The sequence below is a fragment of the Lolium perenne genome, chromosome 4 (genome assembly GCF_019359855.2).
Source record: "Lolium perenne isolate Kyuss_39 chromosome 4, Kyuss_2.0, whole genome shotgun sequence".
Classification (NCBI taxonomy): domain Eukaryota; kingdom Viridiplantae; phylum Streptophyta; class Magnoliopsida; order Poales; family Poaceae; genus Lolium; species Lolium perenne.
This window is the reverse complement of record NC_067247.2, coordinates 203,049,051-203,064,729: the sequence shown is the minus strand read 5'-3', so window position 1 is coordinate 203,064,729 and position 15,679 is coordinate 203,049,051. Positions and strand designations below refer to the sequence as shown.

General features: G+C 40.6%; 1 long non-coding RNA gene across 1 annotated transcript; it reads left to right on the top strand.

Moving 5' to 3' along the window:
• Positions 1-219: 219 nt before the first annotated feature.
• On the top strand, positions 220-3,543 carry LOC127295128 (uncharacterized). Its single transcript, XR_007847555.2, has 3 exons — positions 220-1,212; positions 1,541-2,365; positions 3,178-3,543. It is a non-coding gene; the product is annotated as an uncharacterized lncRNA (long non-coding RNA).
• Positions 3,544-15,679: the final 12,136 nt, after the last annotated feature.

The following is a 15,679-nucleotide window of genomic DNA, read 5'->3' as shown; positions in this document are numbered from 1 at the left end:
CTTTTTAGTCTGTTTCTGATGTGTGCTTGTATTTGTTTGTACAGGTTCATGCGGAACCACTGTGTTTGTGGTTTTCTGGACGGGTTTGCTCTTTTACTCTGAATCCAGATGTGAGTTGACACTTTCATGTGTTATGTGTTCTCTGCTTCTTTGGTGGCTAGGGAAACATCAAACATGACTTCGGCTGTACTGACAGTGAGAGGTGACGTTAGTTCAGAGATCAACTTTTTTTTAGTTTCAGCATATGATTTTTTGGCCAAATACTGTCAACAGACTACTGTTCTGCTCGCCAAGTGCTGGCAACACAAGAACAAATCCAAGAAATTTGCTACTCGAGCTGTAACTACTCAAGCATTGACCCTTTTAGTGTTTTGTTTACTTTTTGAGGTTTATCATCAGGTCTGTACATGCCCTGTTTTGCATAATGCTTCCCATGCTTTGCTTGATCCGTTGTTATGCTGCTTCTAAGCCAAATGTTCTTATATTATTGGCCCTCCTCTTAAATTTTGTCACTTTGAATGTATAACTGAGTGGTAATTAATTGCAAGGTGATACCATTATGATAAAACTGAATTTGGAATATCTAATTTATGCCACTTTAAATGTATAACAATTTAGAACAAATTTCTTCTTGCAAGAATGGTTAGAATAACTGAATTATGGTAAAATTGATAATGTGTCGTTGTGAATGCCGGACTAAGACATCTCCGACTGGGGCACTTATGCCCTTCTTATTCCTCTGTTTCGCACTCTCTATCGGTAGCTCACTATATGCCATTCATATTCCAGGACCTATTAGGATACAAAGTTGATGCTCCAACCATTATTTCACTTTCTAATATTTTCTTTGCATCTCTGTTGTCACTTGGTCTAGCCAGTACTTCACTGTGTTTACGTCAATAGGTCTTTCAGTGATTGAACAATTCTTGGTTAAACCCATATATTCATTTGGCCATTATATCTATTTGCCTAAAGATGGTATGTATTTGAGTTTAAAGAGCCAGTACAATAACAAAGTTATCTCAGTTCTCGAAAGTTAAATGGACCTTGAACCATTTGATCCTATTTCCGTGGACAAATTTATGTTGTGGTAAGCCGTGTGTGTTGAGTTAACTCATATTTTCAAGGATTTTTCATTTTACCTTAATTAGATATTCCATGCCGTTATCTACAGGAACTTGATGGGGTCAAATCCATGTGCCTCCAAATCATGTATGTCATCAGTCCAATTAGACACGTCTAAGAAGTTATTAGCTTTCTCTTCATGTCAACTATATTTTGCATTTCTGTTTTTGGGTTGCCCATTTGATTCTACCCTCTGTTTTCTGGTGCATGTGTATTATAAAGAAAGAAGATGGAGTTTAATATAAGAATGGGCATACATCTTGATGTTCGCGTAGATAAATGTTGAACTTTTTGAATTTTTTTACCATTATGCAAGTTGGGGATCTTTCCGTTTGTTCACCGAAACCTGCTCTTCTAGCTATATTCTACCTTTTTTCTTATCGTACCTATATTCTCTCTTGTTTTGTTGTTTTAGGCATTGAAGATTTAGGGTGGGGTCAATGCTATCGTTAGTAGGCAAAGGGCATTAGTATGTGTGTGGCGGGAATGTTTAGACAATAACTACCAAGAAGAAAGAACTTCTCAGGTTTTCATCACCTGTGTGATTATTAAAAGTGCTCTCCTTGGTTAATTTTTCTGGCCTCCGGGAGTCATTTCTGAATTTAACTACATTCGTAGGGATTGCCATACAAATTATGATAGTTTCAAAATGACTTCATCTCCTTAATCCCAACATATCAATAGAGAAAAAAATTACCCAGTGGTGTAGTGTGGCTAATCAATTGTAGGTGGTTTAAAAGCCCTTGATGGTATTGGTGCACCCCTATGTACTTGACAATTCCTTCCTCGTTTTTCTCTGTAACACCATTAGTTCATTTATATGGCAGTGGTAATTCAAGGAGACGACAAATGTTATTGCATAGTCTACATTAAATATGTCAAAAAGCGTTACTTCAATGGTCTCAACTGCATAGACAGTTATATTTGGCACAACGGAGGTATATATTTTAACGTACTTTTATGGTCTCTTTACGTGCCTACAAAAAACCTGGCGATGGCTACTATATTGTTTACGTTGCCACATAATTACCGATGGATCATGTCTATTTCCTGTTTACGTCGCCACATAATTACCAATTTATTACATTAGGCAAACTCTTCTACCCGTGACGAGATTGGTTCAGTTCTTCGTACCTCAACATTCCTTGCATGTGTTTCAAGCCTAGACTCATTGACGCAGGGGGCTCGGTGTCACGTCTGGTGGCCAAGCACGAAGTCAAAGCTACACATGCTGCTAATGGTCGATCCTCCATATTGCTTTCTTTCATCTTTTGTTTTCTCCTTCATGTTACTTGCATACCTCTGTTTTTATAAACGAGCCAGACCCATCATTTTTACCAAGTGTATCCAAATATTGTTGCAAATCTACCAGTACTGTAAAATTTTACTCCCTCTGATCCATAATATCCACTGGGCGATAATCCAACTACACTTTTTATGGTCTAAAGTTTTCAAATGCATTTAACTTTCTACTGGGGTTGTCAAAGGTCTGATACTTTTTAATGGTCTAAAGATTTCCATAGAATGCACCAATGAATTTTGTCGGCTATGTTATATAATAGGCTTGGAACAATATTAATATTAGCTTAAGGAGTACCTATTTTCGGATCTCTATCATAGAATATTTGTTTCTTGGTTTGTGATTTACTATGGTTTGCAACGATTTTTGAAACCTAAACAAAATAGTATTTTCCCGCTTACACATAAGCCTCACCTGATCGTGTGCCAAGGCGCCCGATTTAGTCAGTCATTATGGCCAGCAAATTGGGTTATCCAAATAGTATAAACCTTTTATACAATGACAATGTACCCGCGTAGTTGCAATCTAAACATCGTCGGCCTCTCTTCTTTTGTGCATCAACTATGCGGCAACATCATGTGACCATGTTCTCTTTTAACTTTAGTCTGGCTCCCTTTTTGCATCACTTGGTTTTCCTCTTGATACAAAAAAACGATAATATGCAATGTGTAATGATTTGTTTCCTCTTTGGCAGGAGACTTGCAACTTTCATATATTTTCCATTTTACTCTATTTTCCTCCTCTATTAACAGGTTGGAGCTATATGGCAGCCAACAAGTTCATCAATATCTCTATTACGGCCATCGCTATCTTCCATTTCACAATATGTGCTTTCTTATAATGTTATCATGCAGATGCCAATTCATTTCTCTGTCCATATATCTTTGAGAAGGTCGACATAGCTGTTTGTTTGAGGCTCAACGTGATACCAGCCTTTGATTCAAGCTTTGCTTTTTGTTTTCCCAGGAGCCTTAGCTTTTAGTGTTATTAATTTATCATGGATGTTTGTTTTGTGTTCTTCACATTCCATGGACTACAAAGAATATGTGTTATTCCATTTATAGTCGTTTGGTACATCTAAAGTGGAGACCAGTGAAACATATATATGCATTTGTTCATGTTGTGTGTGATATATTTCCCTACATTCTCTATATCGAGTTGTATGCTTAACATAGTATTTTACTAGGTCCTAAAATATCATTTGTGTATGTGTGACACTCATGTTTTGTTAAGAGTACCTGGTTGTTGTTTTTACAAAATGTTTATTAATGCGAAAGACGGTCGCCAGAGTATCTGGTTGTTGTCTTTACAAAATGTTTATTAATGTGAAAGACGGTCGCCACTCCTAATTGCTTTTTTTTTTGAACACGGAGTGCCCCGAAGGGCATAGAAGCTTCATTAATAACCAACGGTGGGTGTACAATACATTACAAAGGACCCCATGAAAAAGAAAATTACACATAGGTCCTTGATATTTGTAGAAAGGGCCTCACTGAAAGAAAAGGAAAAGCAATCATGCCCTTCTCTTTCCCCACCGACGAGCAGGAGATCAACCATGTCGCCATCGAGCTCCAAAGCGGGGACGAAACCACTTTCTTTATAATCGACGTGGGATGCAACCGTCAATCTCAGAAGGGGCCTCCGATGGAGGTTGAAGATTTGCCAGATCTCACTGGCTTGGATAACGGCCAACATCTGTGCTGCCGATGTTGTGCTCCAAGAAGGTGCTTCAGAAAGACTCCATCCTCCTTTGCCAAGGCCACGACAGAGAGCTAATTGCTTCTGGTAACTACTAAATAAGAGCATGAGCTTCAGGCGCTACTGAGGTTTTATCTTAATTGCTTCCAGTAAAACCTAATAAATGTATTTCAGATTGGCAGTTTATTTAATCGTGATTATACAAAATAAACACCAACACGATTTTCACGGGATCGTGCGCCAAGGCGCACATCTAAATCTAGTCATCATAAAAGTAGCATGGAACATAAGAAATTATAGATACGTTTGAGACGTATCAAGCATCCCCAAGCTTAGTTCCTGCTCGTCCTCGAGTAGGTAAACGATAACAAAGATAATTTCTTAAGTGACATGCTATCATAATCTTGATCATACTATTGTAAAGCATATGAGATGAATGAAGTGATTCAAAGCAATGATAAAGACAATGACTAAACAACTGAATCATATAGCAAAGACTTTTCATGAATAGTACTTTCAAGACAATCATCAATAAGTCTTGCATAAGAGTTAACTCATAAAGCAATAAATTCAAAGTAAAGGCATTGAAGCAACACAAAGGAAGATATAAGTTTCAGAGGTTGCTTTCAACTTTCAACATGCATATCTCATGGATAATTGTCAACATAAAGTAATATGATGAATGCAAATAAGCAAGTATGTAAGAATCAATGCATAGTTAACACAAGTGTTTGCTTCTAAGATAGAAAGAAGTAGGTAAACTGACTCAACATAAAAGTAGAAGAAAGGCCCTTCGCAGAGGGAAGCATGGATTGCTATTTTTGTGCTAGAGCTTTTATTTTGAAAACATAGAGAGAGCATAAAAGTAAAGTTTTGAGAGGTGTTTGTTGTTGTCAACGAATGGTAGTGGGCACTCTAACCCCCTTGCCAGACAGACCTTCAAAGAGCGGCTCCCATGAATTTTTTTATTTTTGGGTGACACTCCTTCTAACCTTTGCTTTCACAAACCATGGCTAACCGAATCCTCGGGTGCCTGCCAACAATCTCATACCATGAAGGAGTGTCTTTTTATTTTAGTTTTATTTAGATGACACTCCTCCCCACCTTTGCTTTCTCAAGCCATGGCTAACCGAATCCTTGGGTGCCTTCCAACAATCACATACCATGGAGGAGTGTCTATTTGTAAAATTATGAAAGTTAATTAATTGGGGCTGGGAACCCCATTGCCAGCTCTTTTTGCAAAATTATTGAATAAGCGGATGAAGCCACTAGTCCATTGGTGAAAGTTGCCCAACAAGATTGAAAGATAAACACCACATACTTCCTCATGAGCTATAAAACATTGACACAAATAAGAGGTAATAGATTTTGAATTGTTTAAAGGTAGCACTCAAGAAATTTACTTTGGAATGGCTGAGAAATACCATGTAGTAGGTAGGTATGGTGGACACAAATGGCATAGTTTTTGGCTCAAGGATTTGGATGCACGAGAAGTATTCCCTCTCAATACAAGGCTTAGGCTAGCAAGGTTGTTTGAAGCAAACAAAAGTATGAACCGGTACAGCAAAACTTACATAAGAACATATTGCAAGCATTATAAGACTCTACACTGTCTTCCTTGTTGCTCAAACACTTTTACCAGAAAATATCTAGACCTTAGAGAGACCAATCATGCAAACCAAATGTCAACAAGCTCTACAGTATTTCTTCACTAATAGGTGCAAAGTATATGATGCAAGAGCTTAAACATGAGCACAACAATTTCCAAGTATCAAATTATTCAAGACATTATACCAATTACCACATGTAGCATTTTCTGTTTCCAACCATATACCAATGAACGAAGCAGTTTCAACCTTCGCCATGAACATTAAAAGCTAAGAACACATGTGTTCATATGCAACAGCGGAGCGTGTCTCTCTCCCACACAATGATTGCTAGGATCCAATTTATTCAAACAAAACAAAAAACTAGAACATACAGACGTTCCAAGTAAAGCACATAAGATGTGACGGAATAAAAATATAGTTTCACTAGAGGAACCTGATAATTTGTCGATGAAGAAGGGGATGCCTTGGGTATCCCCAAGCTTAGATGCTTGAGTCTTCTTGAAATATGCATGGGTGAACCACGGGGGCATCCCCAAGCTTAGACTATTCACTCTTCTTAATCATATATCATCCTCCTCTCTTGACCCTTGAAAACTTCCTCCACACCAAACTCAAAACAAACTCATTAGAGGGTTAGTGCATAATCAAAAATTCACATGTTAAGAGGTGACACAATCATTCTTAACACTTCTGGACATTGCACAAAGCTTCTGAAAGTTAATGGAACAAAGAAGTCCATCAAACATAGCAAAACAGGCAATGCGAAATAAAAAGCAGAATCTGTCAAAACAGAACAGTCTGTAAAGACGAATTTTTATGGGGCACTAGACTTGCTCAAATGAAAATGCTCAAATTGAATGAAAGTTGCGTACATATCTGAGGATCACGCACGTAAATTGGCAGATGTTTCTGAGTTACCTACAGAGAACACTGCCCGAATTCGTGACAGGAAGAAATCTGTTTCTGCGCAGTAATCCAAATCTAGTATGAACCTTACTATCAAAGACTTTACTTGGCACAACAATGCAATTAAATAAAGATAAGGAGAGGTTGCTACAGTAGTAACAACTTCCAAGACACAAATATAAAACAAAATTGCTGTAGCAAAATAAAAACATGGGTTATCTCACAAGAAGTGCTTTCTTTATAGCCATTAAGATGTGCTCAGTAATTTTAATGATGCACTCCCAAGAAATAAGAATTGAAGCAAAAGAGAGCATCAAAAAGTAAATTCAAAACACATTTAAGTCTAACCCACTTCCTATGCATAGGAATCTTGTAGATAAACAAATTCATGAAGCATAATGCAACAAGCATAGGAAGATAAAACAAGTGTAACTTCAAAATTTTCAGCATGTAGAGAGGTGTTTTAGTAACATAAAATTTTTTACAACCATATTTTCCTCTCTCATAAAGATTTTCAATAGCATCATGAACAAACTCAACAATATAACTATCACATAAAGCATTCTTATCATGAGTCTCATGCATAAAATTATTATTACTCCCAACATAAGCATAGTCATTCTTATTAATTGCAGTGGGAGCAAATTCAACAAAGTAGCTATCATCAAATATAGGAGGCATATTGTAATCATAATTAAATTTATCCTCCATAGTAGGCGGCACCAAAAGACCACTATCATTATAATCATCATAAATAGGAGGCAAAGTATCATCAAAGAAAATTTTCTCCTCAATACTTGGGGGACTAAAAATATCATGCTCATCAAAACCAGCTTCCCCAAGCTTAGAATTTTCCATATCATTAGCAACAATGGTGTTCAAAGCGTTCATACTAATATCATTGCTACTAGCATGCAAATAAGGTTCCATAGGTTTTTTAATTTTCGCATCAAACAATCCATGTCTTAACTCAGGAAATAGAATAAAAAGCTCATAGTTGCTTTCCATTATGCCTAACTAGTGAAAAACAAGAAACAAAAAGATGCAATTGCAGGATCTAAAGGAAATAGCTTGGAGCACTCACAACGGCGCCAGAAAATAACTTAGTTACCTGGGACCGGAGTGTGAATGCCTTTTACCTTTCCTCCCCGGCAACGGCGCCAGAAAATAACTTGCTGTCCACAACTGGCGTGTGGTTGACGTGGGAGGTAGAAATCTCTGTGGTGTAGCTTTTCTTCGTTCCCCGGCAACGGCGCCAGAAAATAGCTTGATATCTACGCACGCTTCTATTCATGTAGACAGTATTGGGCCTCCAAGAGCAGAGGTTTGTAGAACAGCAGCAAGTTTTCCCTTAAGTGGATCACCCAAGGTTTATCGAACTCAGGGAGGAAGAGGTCAAAGATATCCCTCTCAAGCAACCCTGCGATCACAATGCAAGAAGTCTCTTGTGTCCCCAACACACCTAATACACTTGTCAGATGTATAGGTGCACTAGTTCGGCGAAGAGATAGTGAAATACAAGTGGTATGAATGAATATGAGTAGTAGTAACGGCGCCAGAAAATAGCTTGCTGGCGTGCAGTTGATGGTAGTAATATTGCAGGAAGTAAAGATGCAGTAGAACAGTAAATAAGTGATGATTGCAGTATTTGGAAACAAGGCCTAGGGATCATACTTTCACTAGTGGACACTCTCAACATTGATCACATAATAAAACCACTCTACACTCTCTTGTTGGATGATGAACACCATTAGTTGTGTAGGGCTACAAGCGCACCTCAATGCCGGAGTTAACAAGCTCCACAACATTCAATGTTCATATTTAAATAACCTTAGAGTGCATGATAGACCAACGCAATTATACCGAGTACTAACATAGCATGCACACTGTCACCTTCAAGCTATGAAAGGAGGAATAGATCACATCAATACCATCATAGTAATAGTTAACTTCATAATCTACAAGAGATCACAATCATAAACTACGCCAAGTACTACATGATGCACACACTGTCACCATTACATCATGGAGGAGGAATAGAGTACTTTAATAACATCACTAGAGTAGCACATAGATTAATAGTGATACAAAGCTCATATGAATCTCAATCATGTAGGGCAGCTCATGAGATCATTGTATTGAAGTACATAGGAGAGAGATTAACCACATAGCTACCGGTACAACCCTTAGCCTCGGGGGAAAACTACTCCCTCCTCATGGGAGACAGCAGCGGTGATGAAGATGGCGGTGGTGTCGATGGAGATGCCTTCCGGGGGCACTTCCCCGTCCCGGCAGGGTGCCGGAACAGAGACTTCTGTCCCCCAGATCTTGGCTTCGCGATGGCGGCGGCTCTGGAAGGTTTCTCGTACCGTGGCTTATTCTTTCAGGGTTTTCGCGACGGAGTCCTTAAGTAGGCGGAAGGGCAGCCTCGGAGGGGCCCTGGTGGGGCCACACAATAGGGGGGCGCGCCCCACCCCTTGGCCGCGCCACCCTGGCGTGTGGGGCCCCCTGGCTCCCCTCTGGTCTCTCTCCGGTGTTCTGGAAGCTTCGTGGAAAAATAAGATACTGGGCGTTGATTTCGTCCAATTCCGAGAATATTTCCTTACTACGATTTCTGAAACCAAAAACAGAAGAAAACATGAACTGGCACTTCGGCATCTTGTCAATAGGTTAGTTCCGGAAAATGCATAATAATGACATAAAGTGTGTATAAAACATGTGTGTATCATCATAAAAGTAGCATGGAACATAAGAAATTATAGATATGTTTGAGACGTATCAAGTTGCGAATATCTTGCAGGGTTGAGAGCTGTTGCATTGGCATCAGGAATCAATTGAGAGACTTCGTCGGCGTCATACAAGTTATCCTCCTCATCATCATCGATTCCATCCGCTGCTACCATTTGTGTGTTCATCACCACCCGTCGCTTACTGAGAAGATCGGGCCATCCCTTATCATCTTGGTATCACATGGAGAGCCGAGGACGCAAGGCCGATGTCACGGAGGCATGGAAGAGAAGGATAAAGAGGAGCTGGACGCTCCAGGCCGGAACTTCCGCCCGACACAGCCGGAACTTCCGCCCAGATTCCATCCAAGACTGAAGATGCTCATGCTGAAGAGCTGCGGCCGAAACTTCCGCCCGACCGGAACTTCCGCCCCCAGGAGCCGGAACTTCCGCCCTGTCGAACCTCAGCCAGATCTCAGCCCCCTTTGGCTTGTAACTTACCCCTTCGGCCCCCTACCTATAAATAGGAACCTACCCCCACCTTCATGAGGAAGAGATGATGTTTAGATGAATTGGCTTATGCCTCTATTATCCCCTAGTGGATTTGGGAAACTCCTGATACGCGTACAGCACGCGTCCGTTGGGAACCCCAAGAGGAAGGTGTGATGCGTACACCATAAGTTTTCCCTCAGTAAGAAACCAAGGTTATCGAACCAGTAGGAGTCAAGAAGCATGTGAAGGTTGTTGGTGGCGGAGTGTAGTGCGGCGCAACACCAGGGATTCCGGCGCCAACGTGGAACCTGCACAACACAATCAAAGTACTTTGCCCCAATGTAACAGTGAGGTTGTCAATCTCACCGGCTTGCTGTAACAAAGGATTAGATGTATAGTGTGGAAGATGATGTTTGCTAAGAACAGTAGAACAAGTATTGCAGTAGATTGTATTCGATGTAAAAGAATGGACCGGGGTCCACAGTTCACTAGTGGTGTCTCTCCAATAAGAATAAGCATGTTGGGTGAACAAATTACAGTTGGGCAATTGACAAATAAAGAGGGCATGACAATGCACATACATATCATGATGAGTAGTGTGAAATTCAATTGGGCCTTACGACAAAGTACATAGACCGCTATCCAGCATGCATCTATGCCTAAAAAGTCCACCTTCAGGTTAGCATCCGCACCCCTTCCAGTATTAAGTTGCAAACAACAGACAATTGCATTAAGTATGGTGCGTAATGTAATCAACACAAATATCCTTAGACAAAGCATTGATGTTTTATCCCTAGTGGCAACAGCACATCCACAACCTTAGAACTTTCTGTCACTGTCCCGGATTAAATGGAGGCATGAACCCACTATCGAGCATAAATACTCCCTCTTGGAGTTACAAGTATCAACTTGGCCAGAGCCTCTACTAGCAACGGAGAGCATGCAAGATCTTAAACAACACATATATGATAGATTGATAATCAACATAACATAGTATTCCATATTCATCGGATCCCAACAAACGCAACATGTAGCATTACAGATAGATGATCTTGATCATGTTAGGCAGCTCACAAGATCCAACAATGATAGCACATGAGGAGAAGACGACCATCTAGCTACTGCTACGGACCCATAGTCCAGGGGTGAACTACTCACACATCAATCCGGAGGCGATCATGGCGATGAAGAGTCCTCCGGGAGATGATTCCCCTCTCCGGCAGGGTGCCGGAGGCGATCTCCTGAATCCCCCGAGATGGGATTGGCGGCGGCGGTGTCTCTGGAAGGTTTTCCGTATCGTGGCTCTCGGTACTGGGGTATTCGCGACGAAGGCTTTAAGTAGGCGGAAGGGTAGGTCAGGGGGCGGCGCGAGGGGCCCACACGCTAGGGCGGCGCAGGCACCCCCTAGGCCGCGCGGCCCTAGTGTGGCGGCGCCTCGTCGCCCCACTTCGTGATCCTTTTGGTCTTCTGGAAGCTTCGTGGAAAAATAAGCCCCTTGGCGTTGATTTTGTCCAATTCAGAGAATATTTCCTTTGTAGGATTTCTGAAACCAAAAACTGCAGAAAACAGCAACTGGCTCTTCGGCATCTTGTCAATATGTTAGTGCCGGAAAATGCATAAATATGACATAAAGTGTGTATAAAACATGTGAGTATCATCATAAAAGTAGCATGGAACATAAGAAATTATAGATACGTTGGAGACGTATCAGCATCCCCAAGCTTAGTTCCTACTCGTCCTCGAGTAGGTAAACGATAACAAAAATAATTTCTGAAGTGACATGCTATCATAATCTTGATCAATACTATTGTAAGCATATGTAATGAATGAAGTGATTCGAAGCAATGGTAAAGACAATGATTAAACAACTGAATCATATAGCAAAGACTTTTCATGAATAGTACTTTCAAGACAAGTATCAATAAGACTTGCATAAGAGTTAACTCATAAAGCAATAGATTCAAAGTAAAGGCATTGAAGCAACACAAAGGAAGATTTAAGTTTCAGCAATTGCTTTCAACTTGTAACATGTATATCTCATGGATAGTTGTCAACATAAAGCAATATAACAAGTGCAATAGGTAAACATGTAAGAATCAATGCACAGTTAACACAAGTGTTTGCTTCCAAGATGGAAGAAAATAGGTAAACTGACTCAGCATAAAAGTAAAAGAATGGCCCTTTGCAGAGGGAAGCAGGGATAAATCATGTGCTAGAGCTTTTCAAATTTGAAATCATAAAGAGAGCATAAAAGTAAATGTTTGAGAGGTGTTTGTTGTTGTCAACGAATGGTAGTGGGCACTCTAACCCCCTTGCCAGACAGACCTTCAAAGAGCGGCTCCCATGATTTTTTATTTTTATTTTTGGGTGACACTCCTTCCAACCTTTGCTTTCACAAACCATGGCTAACCGAATCCTCGGGTGCCTTCCATCAATCTCATACCATGAAGGAGTGTCTTTTTATTTTAGTTTTATTTAGATGACACTCCTCCCCACATTTGCTTTCTCAAGCCATGGCTAACCGAATCCTCGGGTGCCTTCCAACAATCACATACCATGGAGGACTGTCTTTTTTTTGTAAAATTATGAAGGTTAATTAATTGGGGCTGAGAACCCCATTGCCAGCTCTTTTTGCAAAATTATTGGATAAGCGGATGAAGCCACTAGTCCATTGGTGAAAGTTGCCCAACATGATTGAAAGATAAACACCACATACTTCCTCATGAGCTATAAAACATTGACACAAATAAGAGATAATACATTTTGAATTGTTTAAAGGTAGCACACGAAGTATTTACTTGGAATGTCAGAAAATGCCATGTAGTAGGTAGGTATGGTGGACACAAATGGCATAGTTTTTGGCTCAAGGACTTGGATGCATGAGAAGTATTCCCTCTCAATACAAGGCTTAGGCTAGCAAGGTTGTTTGAAGCAAACACATGTATGAACCGGTACAATAAAACTTACATAAGAACATATTGCAAGCATTATAAGACTCTACACTGTCTTCCTTGTTGTTCAAACCCTCACCAGAAAATATCTAGACTTAAGAGAGACCAATCATGCAAACCAAATTTCAACAAGCTCAACGGTATTCCTTCACTAATAGGTGCAAAGTATATGATGCAAGAGCTTAAACATGAGCACAACAATTGCCAAGTATCAAATTATTCAAGACATTATACAAATTACCACATGTAGTATTTTCTGTTTCCAACCATATAACAATTAACGAAGCAGTTTCAACCTTCGCCATGAACATTAAGAATAAAGCTAAGAACATATGTGTTCATATGCAACAGCGGAGCGTGTCTCTCTCCCACACAATGAATGATAGGATCCAATTTTATTCAAACAAAACAAAAACAAGAACATAAACACGCTCCAAGTAAAGCACATAAGATGTGATGGAATAAAAATATAGTTTCACTTGAGGTGACCTGATAATTTGTCGATGAAGAAGGGGATGCCTTGGGCATCCCCAAGCTTAGATGCTTGAGTCTTCTTGAAATATGCAGGGATGAACCACGGGGGCATCCCCAAGATTAGAGCTTTCACTCTCCTTGATCATATTGTATCATCCTCCTCTCTTGATCCTTGAAAACTTCCTCCACACCAAACTCTAAACTCATTAGAGGGTTAGTGCATAATCAAAAATTCACATGTTCAGAGGTGACATAATCATTCTTAACACTTCTGGACATTGCACAAAGCTACTGAAAGTTAATGGAACAAAGAAATCCATCAAACATAGCAAAACAGGCAATGCGAAATAAAAGGCAGAATCTGTCAAAATAGAACGGTCTGTAAAGACGAATTTTTCTGGGGCACTAAACTTGCTCAGATGAAAATACTCATATTGAATGAAAGTTGCGTACATATCTGAGGATCACTCACGTAAATTGGCAGATTTTTCTGAGTTACCTACAGATAATCCTACTCAAATTCGTGACAGAAAGAAATCTGTTTCTGCGCAGTAATCCAAATCTAGTATGAACCTTACTATCAAAGACTTTACTTGGCACAATGATACGCGTACAGCACGCGTCCGTTGGGAACCCCAAGAGGAAGGTGTGATGCATACAGCGGCAAGTTTTCCCTCAGTATGAAACCAAGGTTTATCGAACCAGTAGGAGCCAAGAAGCACGTTGAAGGTTGATGGCGGCGAGATGTAGTGCGGCGCAACACCAGGGATTCCGGCGCCAACGTGGAACCTGCACAACACAAACCAAGTACTTTGCCCCAACGAAACAGCGAGGTTGTCAATCTCACCGGCTTGCTGTAACAAAGGATTAGATGTATAGTGTGGATGATGATTGTTTGCAGAAAATAGTAGAACAAGATTGCAAAGAGATTGTATTTCAGTAAAGAGAATTGGACCGGGGTCCACAGTTCACTAGAGGTGTCTCTCCCATAAGATAAACAGCATGTTGGGTGAACAAATTACAGTTGGGCAATTGACAAATAAAGAGGGCATGACCATGCACATACATATTATGATGAGTATAGTGAGATTTAATTGGGCATTACGACAAAGTACATAGACCGCTATCCAGCATGCATCTATGCCTAAAAAGTCCACCTTCAGGTTATCATCCGAACCCCCTCCAGTATTAAGTTGCTAACAACAGACAATTGCATTAAGTATTGCGCGTAATGTAATCAGTAACTACATCCTCGAACATAGCACCAATGTTTTATCCCTAGTGGCAACAGCACATCCATAATCTTAGAGGTTTCTGTCACTCCCCCAGATTCACGGAGACATGAGCCCACTATCGAGCATAAATACTCCCTCTTGGAGTTACAAGCATCTACTTGGCCAGAGCATCTACTAGTAACGGAGAGCATGCAAGATCATAAACAACACATAGATATAAATTGATAATCAACATAACATGGTATTCTCTATTCATCGGATCCCAACAAACACAACATATAGAATTACAGATAGATGATCTTGATCATGTTCGGCAGCTCACAAGACCCGACAATTAAGCACAATGGGGAGAAGACAACCATCTAGCTACTGCTATGGACCCATAGTCCAGGGATAGACTACTCACACATCACTCCGGAGGCGACCATGGCGGCGTAGAGTCCTCCGGGAGATGATTCCCCTCTCCGGCAGGTGCCGGAGGCGATCTCCTGAATCCCCCGAGATGGGATTGGCGGCGGCGGCGTCTCTGGAAGGTTTTCCGTATCGTGGCTCTCGGTACTGGTGGTTTCGCGACGAAGGCTATTTGTAGGCGGAAGGGCAGGTCGAGGGGCGTCACGAGGGGCCCACACTACAGGTCGGCGCGGCCAAGACCTGGGCCGCGCCGCCCTATAGTCTGGCCACCTCGTGGCCCCACTTCGTCTCCTCTTCGGTCTTCTGGAAGCTTCGTGGCAAAATAGGACCCTGGGCGTTGATTTCGTCCAATTCCGAGAATATTTCCTTACTAGGATTTCTGAAACCAAAAACAGCAGAAAACATCAACTGGCACTTCGGCATCTTGTTAATAGGTTAGTTCCAGAAAATGCACGAATATGACATAAAGTGTGCATAAAACATGTAGATATCATCAATAATGTGGCATGGAACATAAGAAATTATCGATACGTCGGAGACGTATCAGCATCCCCAAGCTTAGTTCCTGCTCGTCCCGAGCAGGTAAACGATAAACAAAGATAATTTCTGGAGTGACATGCCATCATAACCTTGATCATACTATTTGTAAAGCATATGTAGTGAATGCAGCGATCAAAACAATGTAAATGACATGAGTAAACAAGTGAATCATATAGCAAAGACTTTTCATGAATAGTACTTCAAGACAAGC